The following is a 13,124-nucleotide window of genomic DNA, read 5'->3' as shown; positions in this document are numbered from 1 at the left end:
CTGTTCAGAGGCGCCGTCTTCCTCTGGTTGGGAAGTGACAACAGCCTCTCCAGAGGGAGGGCCAAGCGCACAGACCCCTGCACGGGAGAGAAGCAGCTTCGGGGTCTTCTAGAAAGAAAAGGAAGGATTCTTGAGACTGCCAAGTTCCCCGTCCTCAGACCAGGAAGAGCAGTGCCACAAAGGGGACTGTCATTGCCTGATGTCAGGGAGACCCCAAATCACAGGAGCCCAGAAAGAAGCTTGTCACAGGCAATTAGGGGAGAGAGTGGGGAGGGGGAGGGACAGCTCAGGGTCTGTCACTCACTCCTCTTCATGGGGCCCCCCGGGGTGTCCAGGACAGGCCGCGTGAGCGACACGTAACTGAAGGCTGAGTTTACCAAGCCCAAGACAGAAGAGAATTTAGTGTTGTCATCAAACAAAGCTTGCAGTCAACTTCATCTGACACACGTACAACGATAGGCAGAATCATGACTGCGTAGTTGCACTTAGGCCTAAGTGGTAATCAATTTGCCTAAATGACTGCAATTAGTATGGCCTTTCCACGACATGCAGAGCATTTCCAGGTTCTGTCAAAGGGCACCCGATCCAGCAGCATCCTTCCCATCTCTAGACCCACGAGGCCCTGACCTTCCTGCTCTTAGGCACACGGTCCCCCAGGACTAAAACTAAAAGCTACTAACTCTCCTTCCTTCGCTTCCCTTTCAGGATGTCCCTGAAGAGTAAGCAAGCAAATGTCATTTGAGGGAAGGCACCTGTGCAAGCGCCAAAAGCAGTCCTTTTGCCTCAGCAAATCCGTTTCAGCAGGTGCCTTGTCCAGCACCCAGGGCTGCGCGCAGAATGGCTGAAGGTGGCCACCCCAGCCTTTCCCAGCGACACTTAGCTGGAGGAATTCCTGATGGGGTACCACAGAAATGTGTGGTAGAAATTATTTTACATTTGGCCTTTTAAAAAAACCTACTTTTCAAAAATCCGTTAGATCCAGAAGCAGCGTCTAACACCCAGCAAACTTTCAAAGTCAAGTTGCTCTTAGGTCCTTCCTCCCCAACATGCAGCTCTCCTCCACCTTCTGCCATCCTCTCCTCCTGCTTCTCAGGAGTCCCGAGCCTCTGTGCTGCCCTGTGTCTGCACTCCCCTCCCTTTACCCACCCGGCCCTTTCCTCCCCCACAGAGCCTATGATCCCGCATTACTTTTTCTTCCTCTTCCTTTCTCAAAATTCCCTTCCTCCTAAAGGTGACCCAGAGCTAGGAAGTCTAGCACTATTTTACTTTGCTATATTGAGAAGAAAGAAAGAAAAGACAGAAGGGTTTGTGAGGATACATCTCCGCTTCTTCCTCTTCTCCTTTCTTTTTCTTATTTTCATCTTTTTCTTCGTGTGAGAAATAATGAACACTTTGGGGAAATAGACCTGTACCTTCTTTAAAACTGGTCCCGACATCCTGACTAGGGCATTTGCACACTCTGTCACTCTCTACCTCTGGACAAAATTACAAAACTTAACAGAGTTTGTCAACGGGCACTTCATCCCCCTCGGAACGTCCTCCCTCCCATCCACGCATCACTTTTGTAATCCTCCGCACGCCCAATATGTCTCCTGACCTTAAGACAGGTAGCCCTGGCGTCAGCTACTTCCATTTACAGGAGTCAAAGCCACAGCAGCTCCAGTTGAACAGTTATTTCAACAGAGGGAATTTAACATAGGAAATTGATCACATAGGTAGTGGAGAGCTGAAAGGGGGAAAAAGGGGCGTGGGACATCAACACACAGAAGAAAATCATAACAGGAATCAGATACTACCCCCACTGCAAGGGGAACAATGGGAAGGGCTGGGCACCGCCGAAGTTGGAACCTTGGAGGAGGGCCTTGCCCCACGGAGCGGGGACACAGACCTCCGAGCTGGGGTGATGCCCAGATGCTGCTGGCTGGTACCTCTGAAGGGGCGTGATGAGGCTAGTCCCGGGCGTGGAGACAGAAGCCAGCAGCTGCCACCAGAACAGGACGAGGTGCCACTGTTGGAACAGCAATGACAGAAACAGTGGACAAACGAGGAGCAGGAAGCCAGGTCCCCTCCTCTCCCCGCTCCTGTTCCCAGTGCCCCTTCTGGCAGAACCAGCAGGGGCCAGAGATGCCCCTGGCAGAGACCCAGCACCAGCTGCCCGGAGCTGAGAACAGGAAACTGGTTTGCAGGTGAGCGAGGGAAACGCCTGGAGCGCTCACTGCGTCGGCAAGAGCTTCCGGCTCTAATATTCGGCATCATCCACCAGAAAACAGAGGCTTCCTGCCAAGAGCTTGCAAAACACCGTCCTACAAAAAGACCATTCACAGGAAACGTGTAGATTGAGGTCGGTGCAAACTTCTGTCGACTTTAGATGCCCTCTGTGAGCACCCTACTCATTCAGGTGTAGGGCACGGGGCAGAAGAGGCTTAGAAGGGGCAGGGAAACCTCCTCTCCAGAGCCCAGGCTTCCTCTGCAGGGCTGCTGGCTGCTCCCCAGGTGCCTGCACACTAGCCCCTCAGGCATTGCCAGCTGTTCTGAGGACGTCCTGGATCCCCGGGGACCCCACCTCCCTGTGCTCCCAGCACTGCCCCTGCCTTCTCCTCCTCACGAGCACTCACGTCGTGGGGCAACCACGCACGCATCGCCAGGACCCTGAGGCAGAAACCCGGCCAGCACTCGCCCTAGTGGCTGGCGCGTAACGGAACTCCGAAAATTACCTTCCTGCAGAAAAGATCACAGTCGACACTTACTCCGCATTTAACGCTGGGAGGGATGTTCTACTAAGCTCTTTACATTCCGTATCACATTTACGCCTCACCACAGCCCCGTAGGGGAAGTACTCGTACCAGTTCCAATTTACAGATGGCGATATCGAGGCCGGGTAACCACCAAGGACACACAGATCTTCTGTCTTGGGGAAAGTATTGAGCAAATGGCTCAGGGTTCAGTCCAAGACAGTGACTTTAGCACCATACCTGCGTCTCTCAAATCACCTGAGTCCTTCAGCCTTGTTGGCAAAGAAGTGACACTACTGCAAGCTCAGCCCGGCCTGGGCTGTCGTGCTCCAAGTGCCCGATCTGGGCTCCGAGGCTACGGCATTTAAATCCTTAACCGCTGACGTGAAAGATAACTTTACTTTTTCCCTTACAAATCCCTTCACTCGGCTCAGACTCCCAAATTTCTCCCACCCTCGTCCTTCAGAATACTTAACTAATCTAGACAATTCTTTGTTGGAGAGATTTAACCCTGTGTATAAAAGAGTCTCACTTTCCTGGGTTGGATATTTGTTCTTTTAAAACAGTTTGTTCCTTGAAATAAGAAGCAAATTAAACAAAGGAAGGACGGAAGATAAGAGGGGTGTTTGCCAGGAAATGGAAAGTAAAACACACAGAATGGCCACAAACGTGCCTCTCTGCCCTGCACCGTATCTCCCATCAGAGACCCGTCGCCTGAGAGTCCAGACAAGAGCAGCTGAGACGACTCGCAAAACAGGTGTTCTTGGAATTTTCAGAGAGACCTTCTCTGGGGACAGCGCCAGCTGATGTGGGCTCCAGCTACACTTACTCTGCAAGAAATCTCCTTAGACGAGAGGATTTCCTCTCCCCGTCCCAGCCAGGGTGGGACCTGTTTGGATGCCCCCAGCGACAAGGGCCCCTCAACCCCATGAGGTATCCTAGTCCAGTGCTGGTCAGCTCCAGTGGTTAGGAACACCTGGCTTGTACTGGCCCCCCAAATACTTGTAACTTCTAACCTCTGGTCCTTACTTGGCTTCCTGGGGTCCCGTGGAACACACGGGATTAAGTCTAATCCCCCTTCCACAAACGTCTGGGTTATCCTGGCTGCCCGCTTCCACCTGCACCAGCCACGACCTTCATCAGGTCTTCTCTCCCTCTGTCCCTCACCCAGCCACTCTCCTCAGGATACCCACCCACATGAAAGGGTCACAAATCTCTGTTAAGCTTGGCCCAGTAACCTAAGTGTGGTGACACCTGCTCAGTACTGAATACCACGCTCAGAGTGTGTCCTAAGATGCCCCGTCCAGCAGCGAGGGAAACAGTCCCACCTGAGGCCCAGACGTCAAAGCCCGATGTCGAAAGACCAAAGCCATTTCCTCAGCTGCTGAGAAGGATTTTTTTTTTTTTTTTTTAAAAACAACTACTTAAAAAAAAAAAGAAAAAGTGTTTGGATGGTTGAATTGTTCCTCTGATTAAAAATAAGAAGAGGCCTTTTTTTCATTCTCCAACGTGGCCACGATGGGAATCTACCATCAAGTGATCAGCAAGACAATTACGACTGGGACCCAACACAGCAAAAGAGGGGCTTCGGCCTAAGAGCGCTGGGCGTCCCCCTTGCTTTGCTGTTTATCCATCCGATGTACCCGCCCTTCTACCTTAACGACTCATAGTTTAAACTCGTCCACAGGATTTATAGAGAAGCTCAGAGACACTTATTATTCAAGCCAGCACCCCGGGAACCAGGTCCTGCACCTCTTCCGCCGTCACCGCCAGCATCCCGTGAGCTCGGGAGCGGAGGCATCGCGAACTGCCTCAGCATCGGGGGAAATCCGTCAGGAGAGGGCAGGAGACACCGTCTCCAGGGACAGAAGCCGGAGCCGTTAGAAAGGTGAGCATCAAAGTCGAGCAGACGAGACCCCCGCCCTGTCGCTGGAGGACAGACCGCCTTACCCAGGCCCCTCGTCTCTCTCCTGCTGGCACCGAGACACTCAGAGCCAGGGCTTCAGACTGTCCTGGGGGGAACGATGTTAATAACGGTGGTCGTGGGCCCTTCTTTCTTCCTCGGCACTTATCACCAGTGCTGTGCGAGTGCTACTGACAATAATAACAATTTACTGCAGACTCTACCGCTTTAGCGTACAGTGGGTACCTGGATTCTAATTATCTGTCTTATTTTAATATTTATAGAATTAATCAAACTTTTTAATGGAAAACGCCACAATGAAATTACCGAGAGCATGCTTCACTGAAGACAGATGCGGCGCTGGGGGGCGCAGCCAGCGCCGCCTCATTAGCACCCCTGGGAAGCAGCTCCGTGGTTCAGCCGCCACCCCACCCCCGACCCCTGTCCCCTCGTCAAGCTGCCCCTGCAGCCCGCAGCCCCAGGCAGGGCCTGCGGTGGCCCAGGGAGCATCCCCTTTGTGGGCCTGAGGAAAGGGGTTCTCCGCAGCCCCGTCACCCCTTTGCTCATGGGCTGGGCTGACCTGCTCACCGAGGCCAAAATGTCCACCCAGGTGGCCCTGGGGCCAGGCCTGGCGCTGAGCTTCCAGCGATAGAGGAGCAGCAAAGCCAGATTCAAGTTTCCGCCTGACGGTGAATGAAGATGCTCCCCTTTAGCAGGGCTCTGCCCACGTCCGGCCATCGTCACCTTCGGGTCGTCTACCGTGTCACCAGCAAGCCCAGAGATGTCGTTGCTGGCATCATGGCACACCTGGAGGGCCACAGCATGGGCTGAGGAGCCGACTGAGGGTCACCTAAGACCCCGACAAGACTCTGTGGGTCCTAGGGCCTCAGCAGGAGGGTAGGAAGAGCAATGCCCCTCGTGAGACGTACTGGCTGCATTCACTACATGCTAACACCTGGCAGGTGTGGCAAATACTTTCTGTGTCGTCTTGAATTTGAATTGTCCAGCAACCCTGTCTATCAGGGACTGTCATGACTTTCCTTTCTATAACTCCTCTGTCAGGGGCGGGGACCCTCGGCCTGCCCCCTGGCTTCCACGGCGTCGTCGCACCCCTGGAATCCTGGGGCCCTCTTCCAACTGGAATTTTACCTGACTCTGCCTGTGTCAACCAGACACCTTCAGGAAGCGGCCAGAGCCGGACAGGCCTGTCAGGACCACCTGGGGAGTTTGAGAAAGTCTGTCACCCTGGCCACACCCCGGACCGCATATCAAATCCCCAGGGACCAGGCAGCCGTAATTTTTCGTTGAGAAAGGAGATGCGAACGTCCACAGACGGCTGCATCTAGATGATTCCACTGTGCAGCCAGCGTTCCACTGGGTGCTCAGTTCTGGCTTCTCGCTGGGGAGCTTTCAAAAATACCCACGTGAGGGTCCAACCTCCACGGATTCTGTTTAATTGGTCTGGGGAGAGTCTGTTTAAATTCTCTGAGAATTGGCACGTATATTTTGAAGCTTCCCAGTTGATGTTAGTGTGTCTTCTACGTGGAGGTGTTCTGGCTTAGAATGAAAACTTATTGTCTGACCAGGAATTTACAGAGGGTGGAGAGGTGGGTGAAGTGGGTAGAAGGGGTCAAAAGGTACAAACTTCCAGTTGGAAGATAAATAGAAGTCCTGAGGATATAACATACAGCATGGTGACTACGGTTAATAAGACTGCATTGTAGATTTAAAAGTTGGTAAGAGAGTAGATCTTACACGTTCTCATCACAAGAAAAAAAATTTCGGAACTGTGTGTGCTGATGGACCTGAACTGATCAGTCTGCATTATGAACACATATCGAATCATTATGTTGTACACCTAAAACGAACACGATGTAACACATCAATTAAAAAAGAGAGAAACAATTCGAATTTTTTTTTAAAAAAAGAAAGAAAAAGAGGAATTTACCCTGAGAAGTGAGTACTCTTCCCGCAGCTGTCACCCTATTGTCCTTCTGTGTGAGCTCAAAGGTCATCCTCTCAGAGGGCCTCTCCCGGAGCCCATCCCACTTCCTCCCCAGCAATAGCACGCCCACCCCCGCTCACCGCCACTGTGCTCAGTTTTCTTGTCCTCGGAGCATATCTCACTATACTGGGCCGAAGAGTGCCCCACGCCAAAATTCGTGTCCACCCAGAAGCTGTGAATATGCCCTTATTTGGAAAGAGGGTCTTCGCAGATATAATCAAGTTAAGATGACATCATACTGCATGAGGGTGGGCCCCACTCCAGTGACCAGTGTCCTTCTAAGCCACCCCCCCCACACACACACACACACAGGGGATAATGCCCAGCGAAGACGAGGGGGAACTGGAGTGCTGCGTCTACCAGCCAAGGAACACCGAGCATCGCCGGCAACCAGCAGAAGCCGTCAGCAAGGGCACGGCTCTGCTGACACCTCGAGGGCAGGTTTCCAGCCTCCAGAGCCTCTGGGACGCTAGGTTCCATTTGTCTTAGGCCACGCAGTTTGTGGTGCTTTGTTACTAATCCGATCCCCACGTGAACCGGCGGGTTTATCCATTGCTCTGCTCCCCAGCTGGCATGTCCGGGCCGTGGTGGGTGGGGCTCGTCTGTGTGCTTCACTGCTCCGGCCTCAACACCTAAAACAGTGCCGGGCACGTCGGAGGCCCTCAACACCTTTGCTTGAATGGGTCGGTAAAGGAATAAATAAAATACCTGCCTCTAAGGTAGGGAGAGTGATGCTGTGCTCAGGCTGTGTGGATCATAAAGGGAAATACCTTTAATTTGGCACTTACTGCAAGAGGATGATCGTTCTAGATGCTCATATGCTCAAATGGATATTAAACCTCTTAATAAGCCTGTGAAGTAGATGCTATGATTACCCGCATTTTATAATGAAGAAACTAAGGTTCAGAGACGAAGCCAGCTGCCAGAGGCAGACGCTACAGAAGTCGTCAAGGGGAAACGATGACCCCAGGGCCATGTGACTTGAGAAACTCTGTGCTTCCCAAGGAGGGCCCTGGCCCTGCCTTGCTCACCCAGCTGCCACCCAGGATGCACCCCCAGAGGGCAGGTTGAGCAAACCAGCCCCTCACTCCGGAAGGCTGAGAATCTTGGCCTTGGCAAAGGAAAGTTGCTCCAAATCCCTCTTCTCTCAACACTTTTCCTCAATCTCCCTCCCAATCATTCCTGGAGTTAGCGCTGGAGAACTAATTTACCAGAGGCCATGGAGGCTTCTGAAAGATCACCTCAAGAGGACAGGTCCAAATTAGAAATGTTTACCTTGTTTTAGATGACTCTGCATTCAGCTCTTCCTCGAAAAGACTTTTTTATGGGATAGAGAAATTGGGCGGAACTAACCTACACTAGGATCTCAGGTGAGGGCGGGGGAGGAAGTACCACAGAGTAAACATGCTTTTCCTTTTTTAACTTTGGAAAAGATGGGGAAAGTCGTACCCCCTGGTGAAGCAGGTAAATCTGATTCTGGCAGAGCCTTTCGCAAGGATCTTAGGAACCCAGGAGAATCTGGTCTCACCAAGCCCTGGAAGCCCAAGTCAGCTGTGTCTGAAAATTCCGAGCAGGGAACTGTTGCTTCTCCTTTCTGATGATAATCAAACATGCTGCTAAATCGAGTGTTCTCTGATTTCCCTTTGCCATCCTGCTAAATTATTCTCACATCTTTCTCCTTTTCTCTGCTGAAATCTAGTTTTAATTAATTTTCAGTAACAAGTCAATTGTACCCCGTTTGTTTCCCCTTCAAAACGTGCTCATCACAAGAGGCACATTCGTCATGAGTGACAGTTATAAACTGAAATCAGTATCCACACAACAGGAGACACCGGAGACACCGATGAGCCCATCAGTCACGGCAACGCCCTGCTCCTTCCTGTGTCCACTCCTTCCTCTCTCGCAAGGCTGCACCTGACCAGGATCAGGGACCAACCCCATCCAGTCCTTTAGTCCTTTAATCAAGTAAGGACTGAGAAATAGGGAGAAAAGAAAGGGCAGGAAAAGGGAAAGCGACTACGGAAAGAGCGAGCAAGGGAATTTGGAGGGGAGAACGGAAAGAGATTCAGTTTTAGGAGTTAGAAGCCGTGCGAACTCCACATCTTACTGAAGTCAAGGGATGTATGTCCATTCCTGTCCTGGGGAAATAAGAATCAGAGAGGTTGAATGGATATGGAGGGTGTGATATGTACGTGCAATGGAATATTATTCTCCCGAGAGAACGAAGGACATCTTGCCATTTGCGACCACATGGATGGACCTTGAGGGAATTACTCTACGTGCGATAAGTCAGACAGAGAAAGACAAATAGTGCACAATCTCACTTATACGTGGGATCTTAGAAACCAAACTCATAAAAACAGAGAGTAGAATGGTGGTTACCAGGGACTGGGGAGCGGGGGGACTGGGGAGACGTGGTTTAGGGGCACAAACTTGCAACCAGTAGGTAAATAAGACCCGAAGATCGAATGTAGAGTGGAGAGATTACAGACAACATGCTGTGTTATAAACTTCAAAGTTGCCAAGAGCATAATTCTTAATCGTTCTCACCACAGAAAAGAAACGATAGTTACGTGACACGGTGGAGGCATTTGCTAGTGCCAGGGTGCTTGGGTGGCAGTCGTACTGCTATATGTAGATGTATCCAGTCACATCTGGCAGCTCTGTAACAATCTCCAGGTCAGAGAACCGGTCCCTCCCCTTCTAAACATCCTCTCCTGGCTTCCCACTGTCCTCAGGGATTGCATTGGTTTCCTAGGGATGTAATAACAAAGTACCACACGGTGGGCAGCTTAGAAAAGCAGAGGGATTGGGGTGATGCCTACAAGCCAAGGAACGTTAGAGATCGCCCACAACCCATCAGAAGCTAGCCAGAGGCCCCAGAGGACGCCCCTGCAGGCTTCCGAGAGAACATGGCCCTGCCCCGCCTTGATTTCAGACTTCTAGACTGCAGAACTACAAGACAATCGGTTTCAGTTGTTTTAAGCCAATAATAACAACAAAGATAATAATGATATCCGATAACTCTTCCAGAGCTGACAAAAGGAGATGATCTCTCTTTCTTTCCCATTTCTAAGGACACAGCCAAGTAAAGGAGATACGGTTCATTTTTTCCATCAGGTTGTTCCATTGTTCTAACTGTTTGGCAAATCACTCTGCCTCAGAGGATGCTACAAGCGCTGGGGTCAGACCACCTGGCCTGCCCTGGGCCAAAGCCAGGCCGTCTGTTCGCAGCGTCACAGAGAGCCCGGTCCCACATCTCCGCCACCTTTGAGCCAAAGAGAAGAAATCCGAAACGCGCTGCTGCGCACTGCGAGGGTGAGGAGTTCCTGCCCTCATCTCCCCTTGGCCTCCCCTCCTTCCCTGAGAGCAGCCTGCTTTCACAGAGGACAGCCCTCCACAGGCAAAGTCACCTGGTCAGACTCTCTGCCGCACTGTCTCCATGATTAGGGCACATTTTAAAAGTACTTAAAGTGCTGTGTTGAACGTTAGGACTTCTGCTGGGCCACCGAGGAGAAACCATAATTGGGTCCTTGGAAAGCTTCAGTCACTTGAGTGGCAGGCGGCAGTGACAGGGGGCAGGCGTTCGAGGGCAGGGGTGGCCCGCGGATTTCTCATCTCCACCAACTCTCCTCAGAGGAGAGCTTGGCTGATCAGAGCCCCATGCACCTTTCCAGATGGGCAGTGTTACTGGGCGGAATGGTGTTTTCCCCACAGCCCCAGATGTCTGTGTTGAAGTCCCAACCCCCAGTACCGGAGAATGTGACCTTATTAGGAGAGAGGGTTTTCACAGAGGCAATCAAGTTAAAATGGGGTCATTAGGGTGAACTCTAGTCCAGCAGGGCTGTGTCTTTATAAGAAGAGGACAATTAGACACAGAGATGGGCAGAAAGGGAAGACGGTGTGAAGAGACACAGGGAAAAGATGGTCAGTTGCTAGCCAAAGAGAAAAGTCTGGAACAGACCTTTTCCTCATAGCCCTCAGAAGGAATCAACACTACCAGTACCTTGATTTTTTTCACTTCCAGCCTCCAGAACTGTGAGACAATGAATTTCTGTTGTTTAAGCCACCCAGTCTAGGGTACTTGGTTACAGCAGCCTGTAGACAAAGAATGTCACCTGCCTATCAGTAAACAAAGGGTGTTGCCGGCATCAAGCCAGCAACCACTGCAGTCACACCTCTCCCGCCCACCGGTCCACCCTGAAGGATTCAGGGTGGAGAAACAGGATACTGGTCCTCGATAGTTAAGGTGCATATCAAAGGGATAGTTTCTGTAAGCCCAGACTCTTGCATCGTCCCGTACATAGAAAAGCACTAAACGCATGAACTTGAGGTGTCTGTTTTCTTTATCAGCACTAATCTTTTGATGTTCCCACTACCTGGGTTTTTTGTTTTGTTTCGTTTGTTTTGTTTTGCAGAAACTCCTATGTATCCTGACCCCTCCCTGACCGCTTCCCAACAGTCCCTCAGAGCATGTGAGAGCCTGTCACCCAGGCTTAAGTCCTCAGTTTGTCTGCCAAGCAAAACACAGTTCTCAAGTTTAAGTTGTGCGTTTTTTCCAGTCGACAAGCCCTGGCAGACTCGTATAGGAAATCACCCCGATTCTCAGAAACCGTCCCCACAGCCTGCTATCCTCTAAAATTTCAGGCAAAGACCATACTTCGCTCACTGTCCTGTGAACTGTTAAATGATAACAACAAGAGAAGAGGATGAAGAGAAGGGGGAGGGTTGATGCTTCAGAAGTGAGGAACCCCACGACAGCCAGACACCAGCCGGACTGACTTCCGCTGGGCCCCCTCAGTAAAGCAACAGGAGAGATCCAGGGCACCCAACCCTCCTGGTCCCCAAATCAAAGCCTTCACACAGGTAGTACTGGGTGATGTGAATCTGAATAGTACGTGTGCTGAAACCAAAGGGATAAAAAAGTTGGAAATTCCCAGGGAGTTGTCCTGTCCGCATGGGAGATCTAACCATTGCTATTTTATTTATATTCCAGCATCAAATAAACACTTTTATCCCACAAATTCATGGGAAGCAGCTTCTCCCCCAAGTATGCAAATGCTAATGTACTTTCTGCCCCGCCAGCCAGTGTTTTCAAGAAAGCATTCTCAGTCTTTGACAGGTAGGAAATTTGCATTTCCATTAGCGAGGCCTTTGTCAATTGTGAGTCATAAAAGCCCCAGAAGAATAGGGTTGAGGGAAACGCATTGTACTTTAAAAAGGAGACTTTATTGCACGGTTCCATGGAAGGTACCAAAGGAGATAAAGGCTGCCGAACGGGACTCGGGCGGTTGAGAAACCTCACAATAAGGAAAACGTATTAATGCACGCGCTGGTCACCGGACAAACAGAGGGGAGGCAAGTCTGAATGTGACTTTACTAGTTTGCAATTTACTGCGTTTAACATTAAAATAATGCGCTCTTCGGGGGTGATAAGGGGTATTTGGTGCTGCCGGCCCAGGCCATGCGTTTCTCGCTCCTGGCCCAGTAGCTGCGGCTATAATCTTCTCATTTAAAATCGCTCCCGTTCGGCCGCAGCGGCTCCGGCAGGGCTGGGGCTGTGATTTGTGTATGTGATTTGTTTTACTCTTTCTGTTGAGAAACTCAAGTTGCCCAAGAAAGATAAACGCTCCAGAACCCCCAGCAGCAGAAAGAATGATGCCGCAGCGCTGCTTCACGTGTTATCTTATTTGCCCTTCGAACTCGGGCCCCGAACACTCACACAGTTAAATAATTCAGCTGCCGCATTAAGCACTGCAAAGGAGGGGCGCTGGGAGGGGAAGATATTAGCAGCACCGGGCCGGGAAAACACGCTTTTCCTAAGAAGCAAGAGACCCCTCCAGAAGGATGTCTGGCCTTTACAAGAGTCTCCCAACGCAGAAGGTGAACCCTCCTTGCTTTAGAGACGAAAGAAGGGGAAAATCTTCTTGCAAGGAACAAGCACAGTTATCAGTGGTGAGCAGGGGCTGAAGCCCCACTTCTCTTGGTTCCTGGTCCAGGGTGTGTCCTGCGGATCGCCCTCCTTCTCCCGGACGCTTCCCTCCTGCATTCGCTGCTCAGATACTGACTGAGTGACCGCTCTGCCAGGTACTGAGGATGCAAAGCAAACGGAGGGGGACCAGATCCCTGCTCTCAAGGGAAGGCTCTCCATCTCAGTCAGTGGTGGAGACAGTGGATAAATGAGAGTCGGCAAGTGCACACAATGACGTCACTGGTGTTGGGTACCATCAAAAGAACAAAAGGATCCCGGGGAAGGGCGGGAACAGGGACTGGTGTGGACCCAGGGCTCAAAGCAGGCTCTCTGGGCAGGTCAGAAGTGGAACGCAAGAGGACGAAGAACAGCCTGTACTGCCAGGTCCCTAAGGTCCGATTCAGCCTTCTCTTCCCGCAGCAGAGTCTACCGGAGCTCAAGGGGAGTGAGCCGGGCCGCAGAAGGCCAGAACCGGGACTCACGGGCAGGAGTTGAGCTTTCTTCGAGTTGTGA

Source organism: Grampus griseus (genome assembly GCF_964374135.1).
Source record: "Grampus griseus genome assembly, chromosome: 21".
In the NCBI taxonomy this organism is placed as follows: Eukaryota; Metazoa; Chordata; class Mammalia; order Artiodactyla; family Delphinidae; genus Grampus; species Grampus griseus.
The sequence above is the reverse complement of the archived record's forward strand: the minus strand, read 5'-3'. Positions refer to the sequence as shown.